At 35.2% G+C, this 25987-nt stretch overlaps 1 protein-coding gene and 1 pseudogene across 32 annotated transcripts in view; one reads left to right on the forward strand and one right to left on the reverse strand.

Moving 5' to 3' along the window:
• NRXN1 (neurexin 1) overlaps positions 1-25987 on the reverse strand; it is a gene marked incomplete at its 5' end in the record, with an annotated part of 1024512 nt that overhangs the window by 423415 nt on the left and 575110 nt on the right. The window lies entirely within an intron of this gene.
• LOC311172494 (transcription factor BTF3-like) lies at positions 18901-19385 on the forward strand (annotated as a pseudogene). Its single transcript has one exon. The product of its transcript is annotated as a transcription factor BTF3-like (transcript).

Genomic DNA, 25987 nt, shown 5'->3' on the forward strand with positions numbered 1-25987 from the left:
AAAGACAGGCAGAGAAATTGTTTAATCTTTTGACTAGCTATGATTGAATCTGATTCTGAAGATTCTGTGAGAATGGAAAAAAAAAAAAAACAACAACCCTATATTACTATATGGTAAATATAGTCTGGGAAGGCAACATAGTGAGCAGATTCTCCATGTTTACAAGGACAGTCAGGATTTATCTCAGGCTAAATTCTGAGAAAACTGACATGGTTTTCTTTCAATATAGACTTTCTCTCACCAGAACTAAGCAAATTGTTAAAAAGGGGTTACATGAAAGCCCTATAAATGCTCATATTTCAAGGAAGATCCAGATACTTTATAACAAGTACACAAAGTCTGGTACACAGCATGTGCTCAATATTTTCTTGTTAAATTAATATGTTGTTACTCTGTAACTTCCCTGTTATATTTATTGGTTTTTAAAAACATCATCATTTTCATTTTGGAATGAGATTTCTGATGGTATTGGGACACCAGGTGAGACTTAGCAAATAGCATTTAAATATTTATAGTCTGAAAATTTACTAAGAATTTTATCTATTCCATTTAGTTGTGAATTATCATGGGGAATGGGTAGGAAACTCTACACCAGTAAATACTAGAAAAATGAAAAGGCCAAAACTAGACTGCCCTTCTTCAAAAGGGCAAGGAACCAAGGAGGAAACCTTTCTCCTGGGCATCATTATTTATTTTTCTTTGATGTTTATTAAGTGCACACAGCATGCCCGATCTGAAATAGCCTATAGCCAGGAAGCTTTTCCTCTTGCACGGGCATCATTTATCCCTAGGTAGTTATTTATCATGAAGTGTAACACAGAAGGGAAAACTCAGCATCCATCTGCAGCACCCCATGGGCAGACCAGTTTTGATCCAACTCTGGATGGAAAGGAACCGGGAAATGAAAGTGTGGATACTGCGGAAGGTCATTGTTTTGGGGGCTCTTAATTTTAATGGAAAGTCATGGTTTCTGTTGGTAATGCCTCCAAGTTCACACTAACTTAAAGATAACCTTCCTTTAGAAAAACTCATTGAATTGCCTTGGGTTCATGATACTTGTTCTCTTTCTCAGGATCGTACCAATACTTCTCCATGCAATATTTAGCTTAATCATTTATGTACGTGTGTGTGAAGTATATAAATATTTGATTTGCCTTAGACATAGTTCCATCATGTATGTTTGGTCATAAGCAAGCAGAGTGTAGGTACTATTCAATTTCCTTTTTGTGATTCTTCCAAGGTCAATCAGGATGTGTAATGAAGATGTATTGTTCAATTCATTAAACAAGGAGGCCATTAGACTTCTGTGGCACTAGTGCTTTGATGGCTTACTAAGCTAACCAAAACTTAAGCCTATAAATGCCTGAAGGTTAAGAAACCTAAAGACAACCAATTATAAATAGTCAGCTAAGCTTTAAATTATAACGAATCAAGTGATTTCCTTTCTTTGCTTCCTCACCTTCACTATCACAGCACTCCAAACTGCTTCCTGTTTGGCGCTGCTCAATTTGAGTAGATTTTTGCTCAGATAAAGTCATAAAATTCTTGATAGGACTCAGTTTGCTTTTTAATGGTGAATGTAGGATTACCTGAAATTCTGAAGTATAGTCTTGCAAGGATTTTATAGTCTTGCAAGGATTTTAGTAAAGAAGAAATAAACAGGACAGAATGTGGCCTGGTCTGATCATTCTGTGTAGAAAGATACTAGGAAATACTCAGAAAGCTACTTGAAACAAAGGTATCATCTGCCTGTTTGTTTCTAATTCACATACATAACTATCAGTTATTAAAATACAAATAATAATAATATTCACACTACTACTACTAGCAACAATGAGAATAGTTGCTGATACTGAGAAAAAAAGGGATCCAATATCACCTAAACAGTCTGAGAATTCTGACACCCAAAAACAAATGTGATTTTAAGCATTAATTTAGATTTCACAGAGGCCACACCTTTTCCGTAGTAATGTTCTTTTCAAACTCTCTCAAGGAGAAGAACCCTGACAAAAGAGTAGTGTTTTAAGAGTAGAAAGAAAATGGGTTCTGGTTCTCCCTGAAAAGAATCTATCTTATATTGGGCAAACCTCTTACAATGTGTCTTTCCTTAACTATAAAATTAAACACTTGGGCAGAGTGATCTCTTACAGATTCTTTCAGCTCTAGTAGTTTGTGTTGTTAGGATTCTAGCTGATCAAATCATCTTCCGATACAGTTTCTCACCACTGGGGAAAATACCACAAAAATACTAGTTGGGAAATGACAGTTGATTTTCCATTCTTCTGAGAGCTTTGCTATAAAAGTCAATTCATCTTGAGCCCACTTCTGCATGTTGGACTTGCCTAGACAACTGATCTTTGTCAGATTTTGAAAATAAGAAAGGAAATAGGCAGGGAGAAAACTTCTGTATATCCAATAAATTATTACACATAAAGTGATAGATCAGCAAGAAATGACCATTTTGGCTATTTCTGCCTTTTGCCTCAGAGTATGGATTTCCCTAAGAGAGAGAAGGTTTGAAAAAGAAATTAGCTAGTAGATGTTTTTCTTCTTATTGACACACTGTAAAATTATGGTGACTTAAAAAAACAAAATAAAACAAAACAGCATCCTTTGTGATGTATAGTTCAGAGGCAAATGGTCTTCTTTTCTGCCAAATACTTCAAGCCCATAGATCACTGTCTTTCTCAGAAAAAGCCAGCTCCAACTCCACCTGGAAGCTCCACTTACTATTGTTGATTGGCTAACATTTTCTCTAGTCTATAACCTTCACATTATCTTTTCTTTTTGTTCAATACCTTTCAAAAATTATTATAACTTTCACAGCCATACACAACCTTGTCCCTTCTCTGTATTTTTCTACACCTACACACAAGGTTGTTTCCCTTGATTTCCCCAGTTCTGTCTCAGCTGCTCCTTTGAAATGATCACCCACTCAACTCTTGGCAACTTCTTCATGGCTATCCCTTAATCTTGGAACAGATTCCTATCAACGTGTTTGGAGCCACGTCCTTTACTTTAAAAGGAAATATAATTTGTCAAACTCCATCTGTTTAGAGAAACCATCTAGTTTCAATAATCAGTCTCAATGCCATTGTAAGAACTCTCTTAACACTTTAAAAAATAAATACTGATTGCTTTTTCCACACACAAATCAGCAAACACTTCAGAGTTTAATCTCAATATCCTCAAGACAAACTAAAGCTGAAAATCTTCAATTCTTCCCCAATTTTCCCATTTAAAAAATGGATTTGTTTTTATGCTGAATCTCAAGAAATGGCTCTCCCTTGCGGGCTGTGCATCACTGCAGGAGGAAAGCGCTGTTTGCTTTGCTCTGGGCAGTTAGAGCTGCACATTGTTCCTGTACACACAGTTAACAATTTACTTCCTTTCCACAATATTAAATCTTCTCATGTCAGAGCCTAATAAATCAAATATTCTGTAGACCACAGCATAGTTAACTTACTCAAATGACTTCCTTAATTCAGTACTGCCAGAAAGCATTTGAAAGCAGCAAATCTCTGAAGTCTTAGTGACTTCTACATTAGCTAATGAAACTCATGCATTCATGCTATCAGGGATGTTGGTGGCATGTGGTTCACACCTCAAACCAGGACTGTTAGTGGGGAAATCAGCAGTGGCAAGATGCCATTATCATGGTTCTTTTTTCTGATCTCTGCCACCATAGCTTATCCCCTTTCTAGGAAAATTTCCCACCTCTTCATCATACTGCATCTGAGTTGCCTTCCCCCCCACTGCTTAAGAACAACAATAACAAACATTATCATATATTCCCTTACTATTCAACAATGATATCAATAACTTTGATTAAAAAAAACAAACAAACAAACAAACAGAGACCTCCCTGATGGTGCAAGCAATTAAGTCTCAGCACTATGAAGATATTGGCAGCCACCGCAGCACGAGTTCGTCACAGGCCAGGGAGCCAGGGAGCTACTCACATGCACAGCAGATCTTTCCAGTCTTGCTCTCTGCTCCCCTCAGCAGTGTATTTCAGTAGGTCTACTTGTTCTGCTCCCTACTCGGTCTCTGGTGAATTCTCTCACCACCTCCACCTGCCCCCGCAACTCTGGCCTGTACCCCAGCTCTTGTATGTATAAGTAAATAAATCTTAAAAAATAAAATAACATGAAAAAAGAACAGAAGGCATGCCTCATATATTTATAAAATGATACTTGAACAGTAAAATTAAAGAATTAAAATTCAGAGAGTAACCAAAAACAAGTCACATTATATATTATCAAACTTATGTAAGTAAACAAACATTACTTAAAATATGTATTAAGAAAGGGTGATATAAGATGATATAAATAAGTCAAAATACAAATAATGGTAATATGTTATCACTAAAATGAATACTTCAACATACACAAATCTATTTACAGTTTATCAATATATTTGTTTATAACTATAACAATGATTTTAGACAGAGCATTACATAAAATCTTTCAATATTTTCCAATTTTTAGCTATGACTACTTTGATAAAGTAGTATTTTCAAAATTCCTCCTGATTGAAATTCACTGACAAGAACTGATCATTGTAAGCAAATTATTTGACATGCATACATTTTCTAAATTCTGTATGTAAGATTTAAAGAACAAAATTTGTGACTGAAAAATATTAGAACTTTGGTTTAATGGTAATGCAGTGAAAATGACTTTGAAATGTTAATTAATGGTGATCTCAATGTAAGCTGGTCAGGAGATTTGGTTTCCATAAAAGTTTATGATTCATGGTAGGCTATATACATACATATTTTTATTTTTCAATTAATTAATTTTTCTTTCTTTTATGCAAACCTGGGATGAAGGTGCAAAAGCAGAATTTAAGGGCAAATGGTCAACACAGGAGCTGACACTCACTGGCTACAAGTGGTGGTTCTTATAATCTCAAGTTCTTATGATTTCATATTGCAAAGAAAAGGGAAACAATTACTGTTTTCAGCTGAGCTAGGCATATTTTTGTCCTAAGGAATGGATGTTAGCAGTATAGTGGGAAGCACACTGGGCTAGGCAGGAAAAATACTGGACTCTAGACATGACCTTGAACAAAGTGCTAAGCCTGCTAAAATGTAGTTCCTTCATCTGTTTCCATTTAGTGTTAGCCTCAGAAGGTGCCTAAAGCAGACTACCCCAGGATCTCAGAACTGGTCTCCTCAATACCTGCTGCTCTGGCCTTCAGATTACTTTGATCTAAGAGTAATGAAATCATTTGAGGCTGAGAAGTAGTCCTTCAGCCTTCCCTAACTAAATCAGAGGTCATCATGCCCTAAACTTCTGCCCTTTTCTTAAATAGGAGAAGCAATCACTACTATTATTTTTATGGCCTAGGAGAATGTAGTATGGGTGGAGTGGAAATTGAGGGGTTCATTCACTTCTATGTTTATCAGTGAACACATCCTCTCTCTATAAGAATTTCATCCTTTCAGAGTAAGGATGAGGTGATGCCTTTCTTGTCTGTCATGTAAAGTCCTGCCCCACCCACCTCGATGCTACAAGTCCTGAAAGGCAGGATAAATATCTCTGGTCTGTTCCATTATTCCTAAGAATTTATAACGGCAAATTCTTCATATGTATGCTATTAAAATTTGGCCTTTTCTGTCTACTAATCTGTCTAATTCTCCTACTAAATCTGTCTGATGTTAACTTGTTTCTCTGTCTGGCCTTAGAAAAATCCAGATGGGGTAGAGGAATTTTCCCCTTAATCCAACAACTCCCAGGGATTGTGGAAAAGCTGAATGTTCTCTACATATGGTTATGTGGAGTCCTGATATGATACTACATAGGATAAACATTTATCTTTAATATACAGGTGACAAAATGGAGCCTAAAGTCGTTTCTAGAGTTTAACATTACGTGTCACCATGTAAAGGGGGCATAGCTATCCAATCACACAGGCTCTTGTTTATTCAATGGTTCTTCACATTTTCCAGGTAATTTTCCAATTATCTATGTATATACAGCTTTTCCAATATTATTAATAAAACAATAGATTTTATGTGATGAATATAAATGAGACAGTGCAAGAATGGGGGAAGATTTATTTAGAGCTAAGGCATCTGCTTGACATTCCTCACATATTTTAATATATATCCATTTGTAACAATTATGATTTTCAGGTGGGAGAAGTAACTTTACAAGAGATAATACAACAATTGTACATGAAAAAGCAAATCTAATTCTAATTAATTGATATCAATTGAAATTTTTCTCTCTCTGGTGTACTATTCCCAGTGCCCTCATCCCCAACCACTTAGAAGGAGGGTGAAATGACCTAATAACAGTCAGTTCATTGTGTCTCCTTAACAACATAGGAACATGCTGTCCTTTAAATATATATATATATTTTAACCTTTGCATTTTCTATTTACTCATACCTAAATAGAGAACTTCTGTTAACGTAAGAGAAATGAATGCCAAGTACAGCTCAATTCAGTTAGTTGTGCTAAAGGCTAAAATTACAGAACAGCATGAAGAAATAATTGACAGCTGAAGTATATAGTCCTATGAAGCCTCTCGCCAGGGACTCTATGATTGCTCTTAATGGCATTAAAAAAAAAAAAACAGGTCCTGTTAATTTTCAGGATATTTTTAAACACTCGATTACTTTTGAAACAATCAGTGCCATTATGAATTCCCAGGAGGCTCTGAATTAAGAAATGAATACCTTTATTTCATAACATTTTATAAAATACTCGCTGTGGACAATAAATATCAAATCCACTAGGGGCTTGGGTAATGCAACACAAGTCCTGAAAAAGTTAAACCTAAAGCTGTTTAGATATTCACAATTAAAATTTTCAATTTGGGAAATAAGCAGAGTAGTTGGCAATTTTGTCTCTTCTCAAAGTCTTTTGATTCTTTCAACCCCTACAGATTGAAGGTCCATGTTGAGTGAATCGTTTTGGAGAAGAATTAACCATGACAGGTGGGATGACTACTTTTATTTGTTTTGGTCACAAATTTCAGTGAGACCATTCACAGTACAGTGAAGTAAGATAGACGGATTATGAATAAAAAGTATAGCATAATTGTCATTTTAGTTGCAGAGAACTGAATCAACATCAACTATAACACATTTGTATTTGTGATTGCCTATAATCACTGTCAAACTTGGACCTCTCTTTAATCCCTTTGATGAACTCTTAGAGGTCATCACTCTGTGGAGGTACTGCTTCAGTTCTGTCAAAGCTCAGAACCTGGTATATGTGTGTATAGCTCTGTCATAGCCACTTGGAACACGCGCAAATGATGTACTTTGTATTTATTGCCCTATATAAAAAACACAGTTTGGTTTTCCTGTCTCCTACTAGCGAAAACATCTTCCAGAAATGCTCCCCATCAGGGAGTTGGCAGCAACTATGAAATCTGGCTCCTGACAGAAGGCCATTCTCTGAGGAGTGCCATTGTTTTGGAATTATAATTTTATGTTCCTTCATTTCCATTCAATTGTATTAAAATTCAGGATATTTGTTGAAACTTATCCTGATAATCTGGGAATGGCAAGGCTTCTTTCCTTCATTGTATTTCAAGTATACCTTTCCATCAGTGTTTTCTTCAACCATTTATCTGGCACCACTTTATTGAATGCTCTCATTCAATGAATAGTCAGTATTAGACTTCACAGTTGCAATAAAAAAAGAAGAAGAAGAAGAAATGGTTGCTACTCTTTAGGAGTTTTAAATAGTCTAGTGACTTACGTGGCTACCACATCAAAGAAAACACATCACGATCACTTTAAGACTAAGTCTACAAACAGCACAATCCCTAATCAATTAATGAGGACTTATTTGGTGTCATAAGGCAAAAGATAAGCTTTGAATGAACTCACCAGATAGTCTGATGATATAAAGCCAATATTATCCATATATATGAATCAATATATATGAACTCACCAGATAGTCTGATGATATAAAGCCAATATTATCCATATATATGAATCAATATACATCTAATGTCAACATTAATTACTGTCTTTCTAAAATTTTGGAGTAAAATATGACCAGCACTCAGTCCAGCGATAATTCACAGATGGTTGCAGTTAGAGTAAGTTGGGAAATAAGTTCAAAGACAAGGCCCACCAGATTACAAATGATTTATATTACATGAATATGCATATATATGCAATATTTATCATAATAAACAATAAAGTGATTTCCTGGTATCAATAATATCTGAACACATCACTACTCTGAAGTAAAACTCCTGACTGTATTCAAAGGTATGGATTTGTAATACTGACCCTGTATATTTCCCTCTTCTCCCAGCTACTTCCAATTGTTATTCAAATTTCAGATGTCCCATCAGATTCTTTATCTTCCCTAACTAGGTCAGATGGCCCTATAATTTCCTAAAATTTCTTTAAAGCATCTTGCACAATTTCAAATTAATAAGTTGCTAGTTTATCAACATCTCCCTCCTTTAATTTTAACAATCAGTTTGCTTGTCTACCTTCCTTGCCAATGTGTTCCTGTGCTTAAGAGATGAACTGGGATTCAGAAGATGCTTCATGCATATTTTTTAAATAAGCCAAACTCCAGGACAAAATATTTCTCTGCAAATTATAGTTGGTAATACTATGGTAACTAATTTCTTTTCTTGAAAAGGATAAATAGACAGATTGAAATTCCACATTATGTGAAATTTATCCTTAGAATCATTTATACCTTGTCAGGCATTTAGAACTCTACTTACAACTTGCTGACATCTCTAACCTTTATTGCTCTTGAATAACATTGTTGGGTTATACAGGATAGCAAATATTATGCTGTAAATAAGCATTTTTTCCTTAAAAAATGACCAAACCAAGATAGAGATAAGCAAGAGTGTTCCTGTTTTTACTATAGAACTCTCTTTAAGTTAGTAAGTCATTGATTTGAATATTTATAAAGGATTTTACCAAGAGGACAATGAGGTATGAGAAATCTTCATAAAGATAATCAGCCCTCCCAGCCTCTCCTACTCTTTAACTTCATTAAACAAAAAGTCAGTTTCATTTCAACATTTTTCTTTTGACTTTTTATATCTACTCGATATCTCATACATTTCAGAGAAGACCACTTTGTAAATTTAAGAACAGTTTTTCTCATTTGTGAAGTGACTGAATTTCATAGGTTGGTTCAGCTTACACACTGAATAAAAAATGCAAAGCTATGTTCTCTATATTCACTCTACAAAGGTTGTTGACTAGAGTTCTTGTTAAACCATGTTAGTATTTAACTACCTGTAGGCCCTCTAATTTTAAGAATAGCTGATGATGCACAGAGTTTATTCTAGCACACTTTCTCAGACTTTGGAAGTGAGTCAGCTTAAATATCTAGGACAATATTAGTGAATTTTGGCCCTTGTAATAGAGTGCAAAGAACTAGAGCAAAAAAATTAAAGGGCCTTAGGAATGGGACAGGGCTGAGGACACTAAGAAAACTGACTCTGACATATTACAAAGGTACACAATTTTGCAGAAAGAAAAGAGTAAAAAGTGTTTAACAGAAAGATAAAAGCAATTTTTCCAGACAAATTCTGAAGTGCAGAAAAAGATCCCTTGGTTGACTAAGCATTAATATGCATGAAGTGGAAAAGAAGACTTAAAATTAAAGCCTATAGAAAAAAATCTTATTGTAATTTGGAATATTATAAGTTATTGAGTTTAGTTATGACTAAACCTAATTATGTTGCTTTTAAAACAATCTACTTTGTTTGAGAAGAGAATCCTGTGTTTCAATTTACATTTTATTTAAAATACAATAAAACAATCTCTTTTAAATATACTTAATAGCAATTCTATAAAGCATTTTAAAAATCCAATACATGGTATTAAAGATTTAGAAGTACAGGCACACTGTTGGTTTATGTTAGAATGTAACTTTCTCACAAAGACCCCCATTCTAGTTTATTTAAATTCCAATCTACTAGTACACACTGGCTTCTACCGAATGGATCAATGAGTCTTAATCCCAGATCTGAGACTCTCTGTTGGTTATTAAGCTTCTAATTTACACAAAGAATGAGAATTAAAATGGTCAAGCAGCAACAAATGGCTTAGGGAAAAATGAGAAACAATTGAAAGTAATTTCCTCAATTACACCTTTTCTTTTCTCTGTATTTTTTCTACAATCCAGAGAGGGGTAGACAAAGGGTCTACCTCATTTAACAATATATTTTTCTGATAAATAGAAAAATATTATGAGCAACTGACTTCTTTTAATTTGTAAACATCTCTGCAGATTAATTTTTGCTGCTACTTAATGAGGCAGATTATGAAACTTGCTTATCAATTTATCATACAGTTGCCATCTATGATAATCATTGAGGTGTCTCTTTCTTGAATTATTACCTGTTCATCACTGACAGAGCAAAACATGCAGTTATGAAATGATTTGATGACATATATTGTTTATATAATAACTAGTGGTAAGTTATCAAACCGATCCTATTTAGTAAAGCCAGAAGTAGTAAATACCCTAATAAGAAATTAAAGTGTGAACACACACTTAGATTAAAGTGTGTTGCTCTAGTGTAAACATTCTTTATAAGAATGTTTTGCTTTCTTTCCAATCTCCACAGTCACCCACATTGTCACCACCTGCTAAATAAAAGGCAGACTGAATTTAGATTTACAGAGTATTGCCATAAGATTTATTTCACTATATTAGTGTTTCATTAGCACTGACTAAAAATTGTCAAATGATGGGATTATGCAAGAAGGATACAAATGTCAATTTATCTAAGTATGACATCAGCACATTTGCAATAAGGTTATGAAAGGATTAGAAAAGAACATCTAAATATTAAATATTATAAATCAATAATGTTAATTTTTAGATATAATCTCGGGTCAGCATAATGTGATGATTTGGAAAAAAAATAATTTAGATGAGTAATGGAGGATAAAGAGAAAGTTAGTGTGTGGGGGGTCATATAATTTATATTGGCCCCTAAATGATGCTTGATAAATACATATCTCATGAATGAATGAGCTTGTAAAAACATATAATAGAGAAAAGATTTCAAATAGTCAACCCCTAATGCTAGATCAGCTTACAAACTTGACAATTTAGTCAAAGTAACATATGAAAAGAAAATGATGTTTAACAATCAGCAGATGTTACTTAACATGTCCATTTCATTAAGAATTGGAATATATAACAGTATATCTGGGAAAGAAGAAATAAGAAAAGAACTATGAGAGACAAATCCCTGGCCACAAATTAATCCAAGATATCCTCATATCAACAGGTGTCATCTCAAGAAAAAAGCCACTGTGTTGTCTGGATGATACCATTTTGTAGGTTGTGTGACTTGAGAGGCAATTGCCTTTCCAAGATAAAATATCTGCACAGTGGATAATTTCTCCCCTGAAACATTTCACTTTTTGAAATAATCCAGAAGGAAAAAGAAAAATATCAGATGGTTTCCCTTATAGCAGGAATATAGGGGAACCAAGTAAGACATCAGTGTAAAAAAAATAACAATAGTACAAAACACAACAAAGCAAAACCAGGCAATTATAAACCAGAGACATACTTCAGGGGAGGAGGAGGGAAAGGCATCAGAGGGAGGGAGGGAGGAGCACAGGGGACTGAGGTGATGGTGCACGGGTGCATTGGTGAAGGAAACGCTATGGGCACCAAACCCAAGGTGGTGGAGGGAAGCAAATATTATTTAAAAATGAATCGTGATGTTAAAAAATAAAATATATATAATAAAAAAATTCAAAAAGGAACAGAAAACATTAAAGAAAAAGGAAACATTACACTTTTTGAGTTGTTAAGACCCTACATATTACCTCTATTTTCCTACCTTACTGCCATTTACTCTCAGCATTTACTAACCTCTTAAGCAAAGATTTCTAATGTTCTCAAGCCTGTTAGTCTTTTAATCCATCTTCTTGTTGGAATTTGAGTTTTGTGACACATCAACTAGAAGTTCCATTAAATATTCCAAGGAGATGGATTAGAGGATTGCATAATTAATTTCAACTCAGGCAAAACAGGAACTTGCCTTTAAATTTAAGGGAGTAAAAATATCCAGACATTGAATAATGTATAGAAGGGATTTATGCAAAATGAGAAAGATGGACAAAATTAAGATGTTCCAAAGTGGATCTTTTTTCCTATTGGATTTCATGAAAACTTGGGATAAAAAACAAATTGTTTCTTACTTTTTTTATAGCAATTTTATTCACCTAATATTTTACTCTCTGCAGAGTTGCATGGCAGTGTTCCTTTAGTAGGAATAGACAGATTTGAAAAATAGGCTTAATCTACTATTCCTTCATGACTTTCTCTCTACATGGGAATCTGACAAAATTACTGTTCACTTGCTGCTGACATGTACAATTCCCTGGGGAAAAAGAAAATGAGAGAGAGAATTTTGCTAGAGAAATCTTAGGTAGAAAAAAAAAAAAAAAAACCTAAACACAAAATCCTAAGTTGTTTTTTTTTTTTTTTTTATCAACAGGTGTCATCTCAAGAGAGAAACCATTTTGATTTCTGTATGTTGCCATTTTGGAGGATTTGTACTTTGAACACTGTTTCTCTACCTCTATAAATAAAGTATTTGACATAGCAGATTTTCTCCAATGAAATACTTTATTTCCTTAGCTTCCAGAACACCATAGAATAGTTCAATTTTTCCTACCTTTTTGACCATTTATTATGTCTCCTTGGCTAGATTCTGTCCCCTTATGACCTCCAAATATCAGAACACTCAGCTTTCATACATCTTCTCTATCAAAAGTCCTTTTTGGAGTAATTTCATCTGGTTCTGTGGCTTTAATCAATCTGTATGTTGTGATGTGTAACTTTGCATCTCCAGTCCCAACTCTCCTTGGAAATCCTGATTCTCCTCTCTACTTGTGTCTATGACTTCTCTACTTGGATGTCTACTAGGCATGTCAAAACCAAACTTTTGATTTAGGTCTCAGAACCAAAGCTTGAAAAATACTTAAACTCCTCCTCAAACCCAAGATCCTTATCTACCCCTACCTCACCTCACCAAAAAGAAAGGGCTCCTGGTTTTCCAATTTTGTGTTCTCAGTCTGAGCTTTCTGTAGTGATACCACCATCCTCACAGTTTAGCAGGTCAAAATGAGAGACTACAGCTAATTCTGCTTCTCTCAGTGTCCATATCTGTCCTATCAGCATGTACAGTCTGCTCTGCCTCCAAAATTAATCTAGAATTTGACCATGTCTTGGACAGAATGTCATAGCCACTGTCCTGTGTAGACTTCTACTCTAGCCTTCTAATGGGCTTTCCTTTCTACTCTTCCCTAAAATCTGTTATTTTCACTGACCTCAGAGTAATGTTTTAAAAAATATATATCATTTCCATTAACAAAAATTATCAGTGGCTCCCATCATTCTTAGGACAAAATTCAAACCTTTTCAATAAACTGAATGATATGACAAGGCATCAGGCTACCTCTGATGTGTGAATGTTAGCTAATATTATCAGATCTTGGAGAAAACAAAACAGATCTTATAGTCTTACTGGTCTTAAAGTATAGTCTGATTTCGGGCCTCCCCGGTGGCGCAGCAGTTGAGCGCTAGGTTGCGAAGATGCCCGCAGCCTCTGCAGCGCCGGTTCGATCCCCGGCTGCTCCCCAGCCACTGGAGGAGGGTCCCGCATGGCACGCAGACCTTTCCTGCCACCCGCTGCTCCCCTCAGCAGTGTACTTTGGTCCTTCTGCCTGCCCTGCTCCCTGCTCTGGCTCTGGTGAATTCTCTCACCCTCCCGCGCTTCTGACTGTACCCAGTGCTGGTATAAATAAATAAACAAATAAATCTTTAAAATAAAAAAAGTATAGTCTGATTTCAACAATTTCATTCAAAAGCACAACCACCATTTTCATGGTTCTCTGCTAAAACCAGCAGAAGATGAAATGAATCACAATAGCTCAAGTTTATAAAATGACATATATCAGGCAATGTTCTATAAGTTAATGATGAAAAGATATTATATAATTTAAATTTTTGTTTCAACCCAATGGAATGTAAGAATCCCTATTTGATGAAAAACTGAGAGTTTTTAAAAAGGCATTTGAACACCACTTTCTGATGGTTAAGTCTATTCTGTATTGGTGATTTTCAATGTAATTCCCATGGTAACAAACAAGCCTCAAAGACCTCCCTTATTGACCCTAAGATTCAATTAATCCAAATATGTAAGCACTCTGCTGATCTTTAGAGATCAACAATGCAGAAGACATTTTATGTATATCTACAGTGCTCTTACCAGGTATCTAGAAATAAATAGCTACAGAATTACTAAAATTTAGTTTGTATAAACTAAAATTAGTACTTAATAGAGTTTACTGAGGATTCTAATTCAATATCCTAATGAGAAAACTGGCTCCTGCCCAACACCTGGGAACAATGTAAATAGCACCTGTGCATTAGCACATGCAGAGAGAAGAGCCAATATTTAGGAGAAGAGTAATTTTTAATCCAAGTATATTGGGCATTGATAGCCATGGAAGAGGTTTTCAAGTACTATTATTCTTGCTTTGAAATATAAACTCCTGTTTGTTTAAACATTTTTATTATTATCTATTTAATGCATGAAATATTTTTACCTACCTCTCTATATAATAATACATATTTGATTCAAAACTAATTGTGGCCCATAAGTGTATTAGGGGCAGACTTGACACATAGCAAACAAATACAAACCATGTACACTCCTGTTTCAAAGCAAATGTATACACACACCCTATCCAGTTGTAATTTTCTTTAAGTGATGTTTCACTGGTATAATGAGTGTTTTGTTTGTATGTGTGTTTATAACAGAATGAGTCATGAGGATTTGTGAAAAACATCACTGAGAACTTCTAGTCATGGTTAACAACTCTGCTTGCTTTGCTCTGGGGTTTCCTGGCTTTGCTCCTACTGTGTGAGAGAAGTATGATAATAAGAGGGAAAAAAGATAAGTGTAAACTGAGAGTGGCAGAAAATCTCTCAGGTGACATGTCCAAACACTTCCCATGCCGCTCACAGGTTCCAGAGCACAGAACCTGTGTTTAATAAATTAAACAACAAAAAGCCTATATTTCATTATTTGTCATATTTTACTGGACAGGTGTCAACAATTTTATATGGAAGAGGTGTATTATAGTCCCCCTAAGCTTTGGACTTAATGTCAAAATTGTTGAGGGTGGATATTTCTTGTGAGCTTTGGACATGATCTAAAAGGGAAAATGGAAGACACTGAATCTACTACCTTGATTTGCTTTGAAGAGCAGAAAGTTTCCATTTGATCCTCTCCGGGAAAAGGCTGCACGTATTCAGGAGATACTGAGCAAGGGCCCCACTTCACAACTTGGTGATTGTTCTGGCTCTTTGGGGTCAGACTAGAAAGGCGAACATAACTTTTTCTCTCATTCTGGGCCTTTTGACAGTAACCGCAGGGAAGGTTTAGCTGCTGCATTTTGTAGTTAACACCTCAAATGAGATGAGAAAATAAGCCAGGGGGATAAACTATTAAAATGGCAGTCAGTAACACTGTTTTTCTGCCCAGTCTCTCTTCCGTCCTCTAGGACAGAAACATGTAATGCTGATTTATCAGCCTTCACTAAAGCAAAGAGACCACTCTATAAGGTTCTCTGGTGGTTGTGATGAAGTTTAAGCAAATAATATCACCAAGGATAATGGCTATTTTTTTGTGCTTATTATGAGCCATGGACTCTGCTAAGTGGTCTGTATTCATGACTTGGTTAACACTAATTGTAACTCACTCCGAGCACTAGATACTGTTACGGCATTTATGTTAGATAAAGACACTACAAAGAGATTCACTAGCCATTTCTTGACAAGGACACAAGCTTAAAACTATTCTATTCTCTAAATCTGAGCTTTTAACAACTCTTATCTATTTAAGAATTCATCTATGGTGCCCTTCCTTCGCAGTTGAATTCTGGCTCTTGTGAGTAAATAGGGTAGACTCAAAGGAAATGGCTGTGTTTAGGGAGCTGGAAGTAGAAGATATTTATTTTTTACTTTATAAACTACTATAGTTATTTGCTGGTATTAAATGACCCAGTTCCATATTTCTCTATAACAAAAACATTTATGTATAAAAAGGTATAAACATCCCCATGCTAATTGCAAACAGTTAATTAATAAATCAAGTATAGCAAAATTGCAAATCACTGCAATATTGTTAACATGGAATCTCAACAAGATATCATAATTCTGCCAGAAATGTGGAGATATTCTGAATTAACATAGAAACAAAAGAATGTGGGAAAAATCATAGTCATCATCTTTGTTAAATACTGCTTTACACATAAAGAATTCAGTGACTATGTATTAAGAGGTTCTGACATTTATCATGTGCAAAGATCATTAGGTTGTTTTTCTCCTATTAAATGGGATTGATGTATTAGCTAAGTTTCCCCAATAACTCATGGCACACATAGAGTAATTTAACAGTTCTGCATTATTTTAATAGATTCAAACACCACAGAATTTTAAAATTTCTTCCCAAGCTATAGTTCACTCATTATCATAGTAATCTCTTATTTTCTCTTGAGATAGTACATCTGATCAAATCAGGTAACTAAAGCAGGTTACTAGGTGAATGCAATTAGTAGTCTATTTAAGCAAAAAACAAGTAAAATTTATCTTATGTTAGGCATTGAGAAAAACATAAATTATGAAAAACATATATATATATGAGCATGCCACATAGGATGCATGAGTCCTCAAATATAAACTATGTTCATACAAATAAATTGTTATAGTGAGTTAAAATGGGAAGGAGTTCCTGATAATTAACATATAGTTATCTTTCTGCATAGAGACATCCAAAATATATTTGTATTTGCCTGAGTGTGGTCACTGGGAATAATGGATATTACCTTTGGACAGGGTTTACTTATAATCTGATTGGTTCAGAAATGTACTTGTTTCCTAAATAGGTGGCTTCCCCGTGGACTTTCTATTAATATACTTCCACTTCCACTACATCTGTCTTGGAAACATATAAGCGGTATGCCATTCAATTATCAGCCTAATGGTGGGGCTGAGAGACCCCCTGAGTTGCAGTTGCCATTTCTCTTACTGATGGTAGAGGTAGTTGAGTATGTGTACAAGCACATACATGAAATGAAGTTTCTTTTGTACCCAGTTGGAATAAATTATAACGTGTCTGGGCAAATATGTCGATGACTATTTTCAGCACTGGTTTTTGCCCATAGTGGATTTCAAAAAGCACAACTCAAAAAGAGAATAACCTTGAATATTCTACTTCCTCTGTTTTTGTTTTCAACTAGATTTTAAAGGATTGAATTCTCAAATGACTTTAGTCATTTCTTTAAGTGGATATTACATGTGAATTCAAGGAGAGTCAGAAATGTTGCTGCTAAATCTTGCATTAAACCATGCTGACACAAGAGAAAGTCTGAAAGGAAATATTTACAGTATTAAGCATGGCTGCCTTTTCATGGGTGTATGAGTTATTTATATTTTATTATAATATTCCATGTTGTGCTTAATATTTTCAAAATTTTCTAGTATGTTTCCAATAATGTTAGAGGGTAATTCATATTTCTCATTCCATATTTACACATATTGATATATTCTATGGAAGATTTTTTATTTTTTGTTGTTGACGTCACCTTGTATTGATGAATTCAGCAAAAATGACTGGGAATACTTCACTCATTCAAGCTTCTTTCTATTGGGAGAGATTCTTGCAGGAAGCATAGGTTCCTCTGCTCCTTCAAGGGTTCACCTCCATGAGGGCACCTTGCCCAGGTCCCATCATTCTTGCTCCTGGGAGCTGGCTTGCCTAACCCAAGGATTCAGCTTGTAGGCCTGTATAGTTCTCTAGTTATCACATCTAGTCATGTTTTCCAAACTGTACTTTGTTTGTTTAGATCATCTTGAAAAATCCAGTATCCTACAAAAACCTGTATTACTCCAAATCTACACAACTCTATAACCAAAGCACTTGCAAAAATTAGTGATAAAATTAATAAACATGCTATCACTGAAGGACATTTGCTTTTTGATAAGTAAATACAGTGAGGATAGGTCTGTAGCAAAATTTAAGAGGTGGATTTTGCGCAATAGCTGGGTATCTGAGAAAGAATTATGTATGCTAAATTTTGGAGACAAGAGCAAAATGCACGAATATCAGGCAGAACAGCACAACCAACACTTGTAGAACAGAACCGTGACTTAATTGCACCCCACAAAAGAACATGAGTTGACGAAACAACCACACCCGGCTCCTCCACTGCATATTGTCTTTGTCTGTTTGCAGACTTGGCAAACCTGTAACTTCTGTTACATGCTATTGTAAGACATAAACATGCTAGGAAAAATTACAACAAAGGGTGTGAGGTGACTCTCTTTTATACTAAACATATTTTCTATATTCCAGGCCTGTATGAATTTTCCATGTTATAGAAAGGGGACATATAACAGAACAGACTAAACCAAACATGACATTTGTTTCTTTTATCTACCCTTTCTCCATTTCTTAACTCTTTATTTAGTTTCACTCTTTTAATTGTATAGAACACTGGAAAGAATAAGGTTGCAATTGAGGGAAGGGGTGGTTTAGGAAACCTGATTACCTGTGTGAACATAATAAAGGGGGAATCTTTAAAAAATACCTAGATTTCTTGTTACACTGGACATGAAAAAGCAAAACACTGATAATGCTTAAATAAACAAATGAGGTCAAAAGGCTGCAATGCCTGGAGAACATGCTAAGATTTTTATTACTGAAACTACAAGAGCACCCAGACCTGAGAGTTTCTAAGTAAAGCAGCATTAAGAAGTCTCCATTGGGCATCTCAGCTGGTCTGCCCGAGACCCACTGATTGCCACCTTAGTCTCTTGTGTGACTCCTTTTCTGCTCCAACAAGATGAAAGAAACTCTCATGAACCAGGAGAAACTCGCCAAACTGCAGGCACACCTGCACATAGGTGGGAAAGGTACCACTCACAGGAAGAAGGCAGTTCACAGAACAGCTAATGCAGATGATAAAAAAAACTTCAGTTCTCCATAAAGAAGTTAGGGGTAAACACTATCTCTGGTAGTGAAGAGGTGAATATGTTCACAAACCAAGGAATAGCAACTCACTTTAACACCCCTAAACATGAGGCACCTCTGGCAGCAAACACTTTCCCTGTTACAGGTCATGAAAAAACAAAGCAGCTGAGAGAAATGCCGCAGTGTCTTCAATCAGCTGGGTACAGACAGTCTGACTAGTTAAAAGAGACTGTCTGACGCTCTCCCCAAACAATTATGGATGGAAAAGCACCACTTGCTACTGGAGAGGATGATGATGATGAAGTTCCAGATTCTGTGGAGAATTTTGATGAGGCTTCCAAAAATGAAGCTGGCTGAATTGAGTCAGTTTCTGAAGAAGATAAAACTTGAAGTTACTGGGAGCTGCTATTTTATTTTATGCCTACTTTTAATTTTTTTTTCAGGTATCTGATAAAATCTAAATTGCTAATATTTTTAAGTTTTAGCCCCATGCACACTGCAGCTCATTTCAGTTTTTGTTCATACAAAATTCATTCCTGGGAATAATGTTTGAAACAGGTTAATAAAATTATTCGCCTAGTATAGAGCTTTATTTTTATTTCATTGACACTGATTTGCACACAGAAAACAAAGTTGTTATAGAAAGCTAATCATGGCATGCTATATGACTGATAATCTTTGATGGAATTTGAATAAAGATTTTAAAGGAAAGTTTAATGTAAAAAGAAAGAGAAACTTCCATTGGACTAAATTAATAATCTTGCCTGTGATGGGATGGAGGACATGCTACTCTAAAAATGTGGCATCTTGATATATAAATGCCTTTAGTAAAAGGAATGTAAGACATAACATGTGCAGGAACCATTATCTGACCCTCCTCTGAGACAGGTCACATAGCGGGACTAATGTGAGAAGGGCCCTGTATCTGCCTAGAGGAAAGGAGAATCTTTATCTCCAGAGAAAAGGGAACATGCAGAGGAACCTGGATGAACAGGCTTGCTAAATCTCCCCAGATTGCTACACTTCAGTCATACTTTTTATCCTAGCATGTCTTTTCAAGATTTTCTACACTTCTCAACTCTAGCATAAAAACAGTAAGGTTTAAGTGTTTCTTCAATTTCTTCATTTACTTATGAAAAAGTTCTGTGTCACGTAAAACTTACATTAAATAAGTAAGGGTTACTAGTTCAGAATGTTACAGGGTTTGTTAAAAGGTTACTAGTTCAGAATGTTAAATGGTAGATAAAGGGCAGAGGATAAAGATATTTTGCCCCACCTACACCACTACACCAGTGTGGACAAGGACAGTTCTGATGGAAAACCTATACATATCAAGAAAGTTTATACAAATGATTCCTAATGATGAAACTTAAAAAAAAAAAAGTATGCTTTGGGCAAACAAAGAAGGGTATTTTACAGATAAAGAAGTGTACATTTTATAAGATACACATTTTATAAGATTTATATTATAGCAGAAACTGAAGTTAAAAATTTATTTTAGAGGTATATAGATAACAAATATGCCATTGACTGTTCATACGTAGCACTGTGTAATCACCTTGCAGTAAAACGCCAAGGCTTACAACTGTACTGGGAGATAGATACTAACTTTAAAACTCAAATATTTTGGTCCCTTCTCAATTCTGAGAACAGGGAATTAATCAATGTAATAGCTTAAATTAAATTTTTCTCCCATGATTTTTTTTTCAAATATCTTTGGCCCTGTTAACACATTTCCCTAATATTTGATACCAAGCAATTGGTTTAGCCTTTCAAGTTCATTTCTCATATTAAATTTGGTAAGTTGTTTACAATGATGAGTTTTATGGTGCTAAATGGGAGATACTTTGGTAATTTTTTTCAGCTGGAAAGTCCTGCTAGTAAAATTGCTCTTAACGTGTATGTTTGAATCAAATCTATATTGATAGTGATTTGAAAAATCACTGCTGAAGAGTAAAAATAACTGATACTTAGAAAATGATGTTTTGGCTTCTGGTTGGAATGAGAACTTTGCCCTTTGGCAAGGGATGTGACCACTAGGGATTTGGTTTCCTCTCTGGTGAAGGAGGGGAAGAGAAGGCTTGAGGGGCATAAAAAACAAAACAAAACAAAACAAAAAAACAAACAAACAAAAAAAAAACTCTAAGATTCATTCTAGCTTAAAAGTTAAAAGCTGACCATAGATCCAAGGAATCCAGGAGAGAGGTGGAGAAAGAGGGGAAAAGAGGGAGGTGAGATGAAAGCACAATGGACTATGGTAGAGGATTGCAGGTTCTTTGGTGGTGTTAGAACTATGGTGACCATACGTAAAGGGAGAAATCTTATAATATAAAAAATTAACAAGAATGTAAGAGAAAGGTACTTCATTAAAAAAATAAGTTTAAGTATTCCATGCATGATTCATGGTTACCCAAAGGGACACTGGATTAAAAATAAGCAACTGGACATCTACGTGAAAAATCTTGTTTATATCTGATGTCACACAAAAAGACATGGGGGAGATGGCACAAGTCTTTCAAACTGATGCCGTCTTGGAGTAGATAAGTTCTCACATGTGACTAGAGTTGGCCTTTTATTGCCTTGCAACAAAGATATCTCATTTAAAAATGATTTAGAATATAACAATGGTGATTTTTCCAACATTCCTTCCTGATATTTCAACAATGTGTTGCTATATTCAAAGCTGTGGATAATCATGCAAACCAGGCACAGCCTTTTTTCACTTCTGGATTATTTTGCTTATATTATTTGCTTCTAGGAAGGTAAATTCCTTCTGCTGTGGGCCTGGTGGTGAGGGAGGGCAAAGAATCCCAGTAGAAGTGAATGGAAGGTTTGACACCAGAAGTTGTTCAACCTTGGGCCTGCCTAGAATGACAGCCTTTTATTCTGATTGGATCTGTGGAAAATAATAACCCTGAGGACTCAGACTAGCATTGCTCATCTTCTTTTATCTATTGCTCTGTTTAGAAAATAAAATGAATCTGCAACTGAAGAAAAGTAAGCACAGCATGCATTTGCTGCAGGTACCAAGGGATCAAAGTTACAGAGTCTTCATGTCTTTAATTGTTTTAGCAATCTAATTGACTATAGCCATTAATTAAAAAATATAGATAAAAGAGGAACCATTTTTTATGGAGGACTTGATATGTGTTGTATCAACCATAATTTCTTCTATAACTGTTTTTTTTTATAAAAATCCCTATCCTGAAATGATAAAGTAGGATAAACTGTTTGTAGTGATAAGTATTAGCTGCCAGTCTCATAATGTGAGTAAGGTTGTAGTGAAAATACAGGGTAGGAACACAAACTGAACAGAAGAGGGGGAGGAACCCTCAGAAGCATCAACAGCAAGAAATTCAGAATTTCTGATGACAAAGTGCCCCCTGCTGGGAGATCTTGGAAGTGGTATCGTCTAGAAAGCAAACTGGCCTCTTTGGACAGGCCACAGAACCGAGGCTTTGAGTTTTGAATAAAATTAGTAACTTAAGTGAAAGAAATGTATGCATATTGCTTTCAATTATTTCTTTTTACATAACCACGGCTGGGAGTGGAAAAGGAAGCACAGTAGGATTGGCTTCCCAGAGCCCATTAGAATTAGGGCTAGCACTGGCTCCTCTAATATCATTGTGATTTTGCTCAATCAACACTTTCTACTTGTCTGTAAAATACAAATAATAATATCTGTTTATTAAGGAGGGATGTTAAAAATGAGATTATACAGGAGAAAGGGCACTTTCAATGCTGTAGCATTAAGCAAGCTGGGCATAAGAATGTAAAGACGAGGGTGGGTACATTTCCATTAACAAGTAAACTACCTTTCCTGAGAATTATCAGAAGGTTCTTACTACAGACTGGACAAACCGGTTATTATTGCTGAATGAGCAGATGTCCAATTTTCTGTCTCCTAGTTTCCAAGGACTTATTCAGATATTTTTGATATCCATATTTGTTGCTCAAATTCCTCATATTTCAAAGATTATAGAGTATACTTAAAGAGGCTATTACTAGTTGATGAACAGATATTTTAGGCAAGGGCGAAAGAGATTAAGATAACTTCTCAGTTACTTTGTAAGCATTAATTCCTATGAGCTGGTTAAAAATGAAACATCTCAGATTTTATCCTAGACCTAGTAGATAAGAATCTGCATAGTAACTATCTCTCCAGGTAATTTTTATGAATGTTAAAGTTTAAGAAACTCCACTCTAGCCCATTTAGGTTATAAACCCTCTCTGGCTATACATGAATTGATATAGTAAGCATATACAGAAGGGTATTTTTAACTTGACCTAATTTTAACAATACATTGATAACTGCTTCTAAAAATGTACTTGGGAAAGAAAACTGTGGCTAAGGATAATTAGTTTTCATGAACTTCAAAATAAACTATAATAAAATGGCTTTTCTAAACATAACATTTCATAATGTGCCATCAGAAATTTTTATAGCTCAGTAGTAGTCATTTTAAGATCATTCTACGTATAGGCAATAATACATGCGTATCTTATATCTGGTCTTATTGCCTATGGTGATAGAATATTAAAATGCAAATTATTTAATTGGACAAGACTTTAGGAAAAAAGACATAATTCTAATCAGATTTTTAAAAAAATCTAATAAGCTTTCATGCAAATAAAACCACAATGGACTGTCATACAGGATTATTGGTAGCTTGGTGGTGAGTGTGGTGAGGCAACATTCATCTGAAGAGGTGTGAACCTACATCTTTAATACATTAACAGTATTGTAAACCAACATTACTTCACTATTCTATCCAAAAGGTGATGTTGTGAATTGTTGGAACTTGCTGATTGAGTTTGCAACAAATCAGGCTGAAGTTTTTCTCCAAGTACAGTTTTAAAGTGAGCCAGATTTGGAAGGTTTGTGTATAGGAGTGAGGAAGGAATCCACTTCCTCTTTACTTCTATCTCCTGTCCCACCTGACACCTCTCCCTTCTGCTCTGCTTTCTTACTTTAAATGTTTCAAATTACAGTTATGTTCTGTATGATAGGTTAAAATACTTAGGTATCAGTGATTCACCTAGGGTAGTCCTTTATTATCAGCTCTCTCTACGAAATTATTTATGCCTACAACTCCATTGAACATCAACAATGAAACTTTTCTATGTAAATAAGTATCTATTTGTAAGTATATAAGTAGAAAAAATGGAAGTAATATGATTAAACCAATGCAAAGTAAGGTATGTGGATCCCCATGGAGATCCACTGAGTTTTTCAAAGATTTCACACACATGAGTGAAAAGCTCCTGTGTAAAACCACATGCACTTTAGGGAGTAAAACATTTTAGGTTTAATGTGGGAGATATTTTAGGATCCTGTTACCTTTTAAGGTCCACTGAGCCTGTCCAATCTTCATAATCTTATTTTCTACCTAACTGTAGGTTCTCTCTACACAAGTAATGCCCATGGTTACCTCCTTGTAGAGCAATAGAAATTCCTAATATTATGAGTTTCAGAATTTGTGTGATTTCTTTTTTTAGAACTCATTGAAATCATTAAAATATGTTTCCAGGCACTAAATTTGGTTGTTGAGAATCCAAGGAAGGTATGAGGAAGAGATGGTAGAAATGTAGGAATCCGATGGCCTCTTTTATGTAGGAGGCTTTTTAGTTGGGGGAAATGAGTCTGAATTAAGAGAAGAGCAGGAGTTGGAATATGTTCCTTTTAAGTGTGTGATATATTCTATTCCTTCATCCTTCACAAATTTAAATAAAAACTATCTGGACTGAACTACAGGATATACAAAGTTTCTCATAGCTTCTGTTTTGGGGGATCTTTCTACTTGTACACTTACAAATAGATACTTCTTGACAGAAAAGTCTCACTGTTGATATTCAGTGGAGTTGTAGGCTCAACACATGCACTTGCTTCATCTTTCAAGATGAATACAATGTGGAAAAGAAAAGCTATTGGAAAAATGGTGCTTCTTCAGCTCAGATGCTCTATTTGAATTAGATTCTGACAAACTTCAAGAAGTGGAAAGAAAACTAAAGTGTGTTATAAAAGGCAACACAACTTCTAGACATTGGGATTTACTCAGCATATGGAACACCATGAAAAGAAAATATATCAAACCTCCTTTCCCTTGCATAAAAGTAATCCATATGTGGGTCAGAATGCAGCTTGACAATAAACAAAAATTATTTTCAGCAGTACAAATTTTCAATTTCCTATGTCTTCTTTCTTCAGTACCTTCCTCACTTTCACTTCTACCCCAAGGTACAATAAGAAACAAACAAACAGAAAAAAAAAAATGGTAACTAGAAGATCTAGTAGCTCATGTTGATTTTTGACTCACGTGATTCAAACTCAGTGTTTCAATTTCCTGAGCTATTAATATGTTTGCATGATAGAAATATTATACTCTGAAAAATAATAATTATAGATAAATAGTAACTATTCTTAATCATTTTTCAGTGGTGCTTTACCTATGTTAACTCATTTAATCCTTCTGCAAACTGGTAGTGTTAGATTATGAAGCTATCACTGTTTTGAGGTAACAGATATATGTTGGTAAATCACTTGCCCAAGATAATGCAGCTGGTATGCAGTAGAATCAGGATGTGATTTTTTTTTAATTTTTTTTTAAAGATTTATTTATTTATTTATTTATACAAGCACTGGGTACAGTCAGAAACGTGGGAGGGTGAGAGAATTCACCAGAGCCAGAGCGGGGAACAGAGCAGGCAGACCGACGAAGTACACTGCTGAGGGGAGCAGCGTGTGGCAGGAGAGGTTTGAGCACCATGTGGGACCCTCGCCAAGCGGCCGGGGATTGAACCGGCACTGCAGAGGCTGCGGGCAGCTTTGCAACCCAGCGCTCAACCACTGCGCCACCGGGGAGGCCCAAGGATGTGATTTTTAAGGAGTTGAACTCCACAGTCTATACTTTTTCATATTAATTCTCCTCCTCTGATACATTTTCATCACCTAACATTGG

The sequence above is a fragment of the Talpa europaea genome (genome assembly GCF_964194135.1).
Source record: "Talpa europaea genome assembly, chromosome: 6".
NCBI classification, from domain to species: domain Eukaryota; kingdom Metazoa; phylum Chordata; class Mammalia; order Eulipotyphla; family Talpidae; genus Talpa; species Talpa europaea.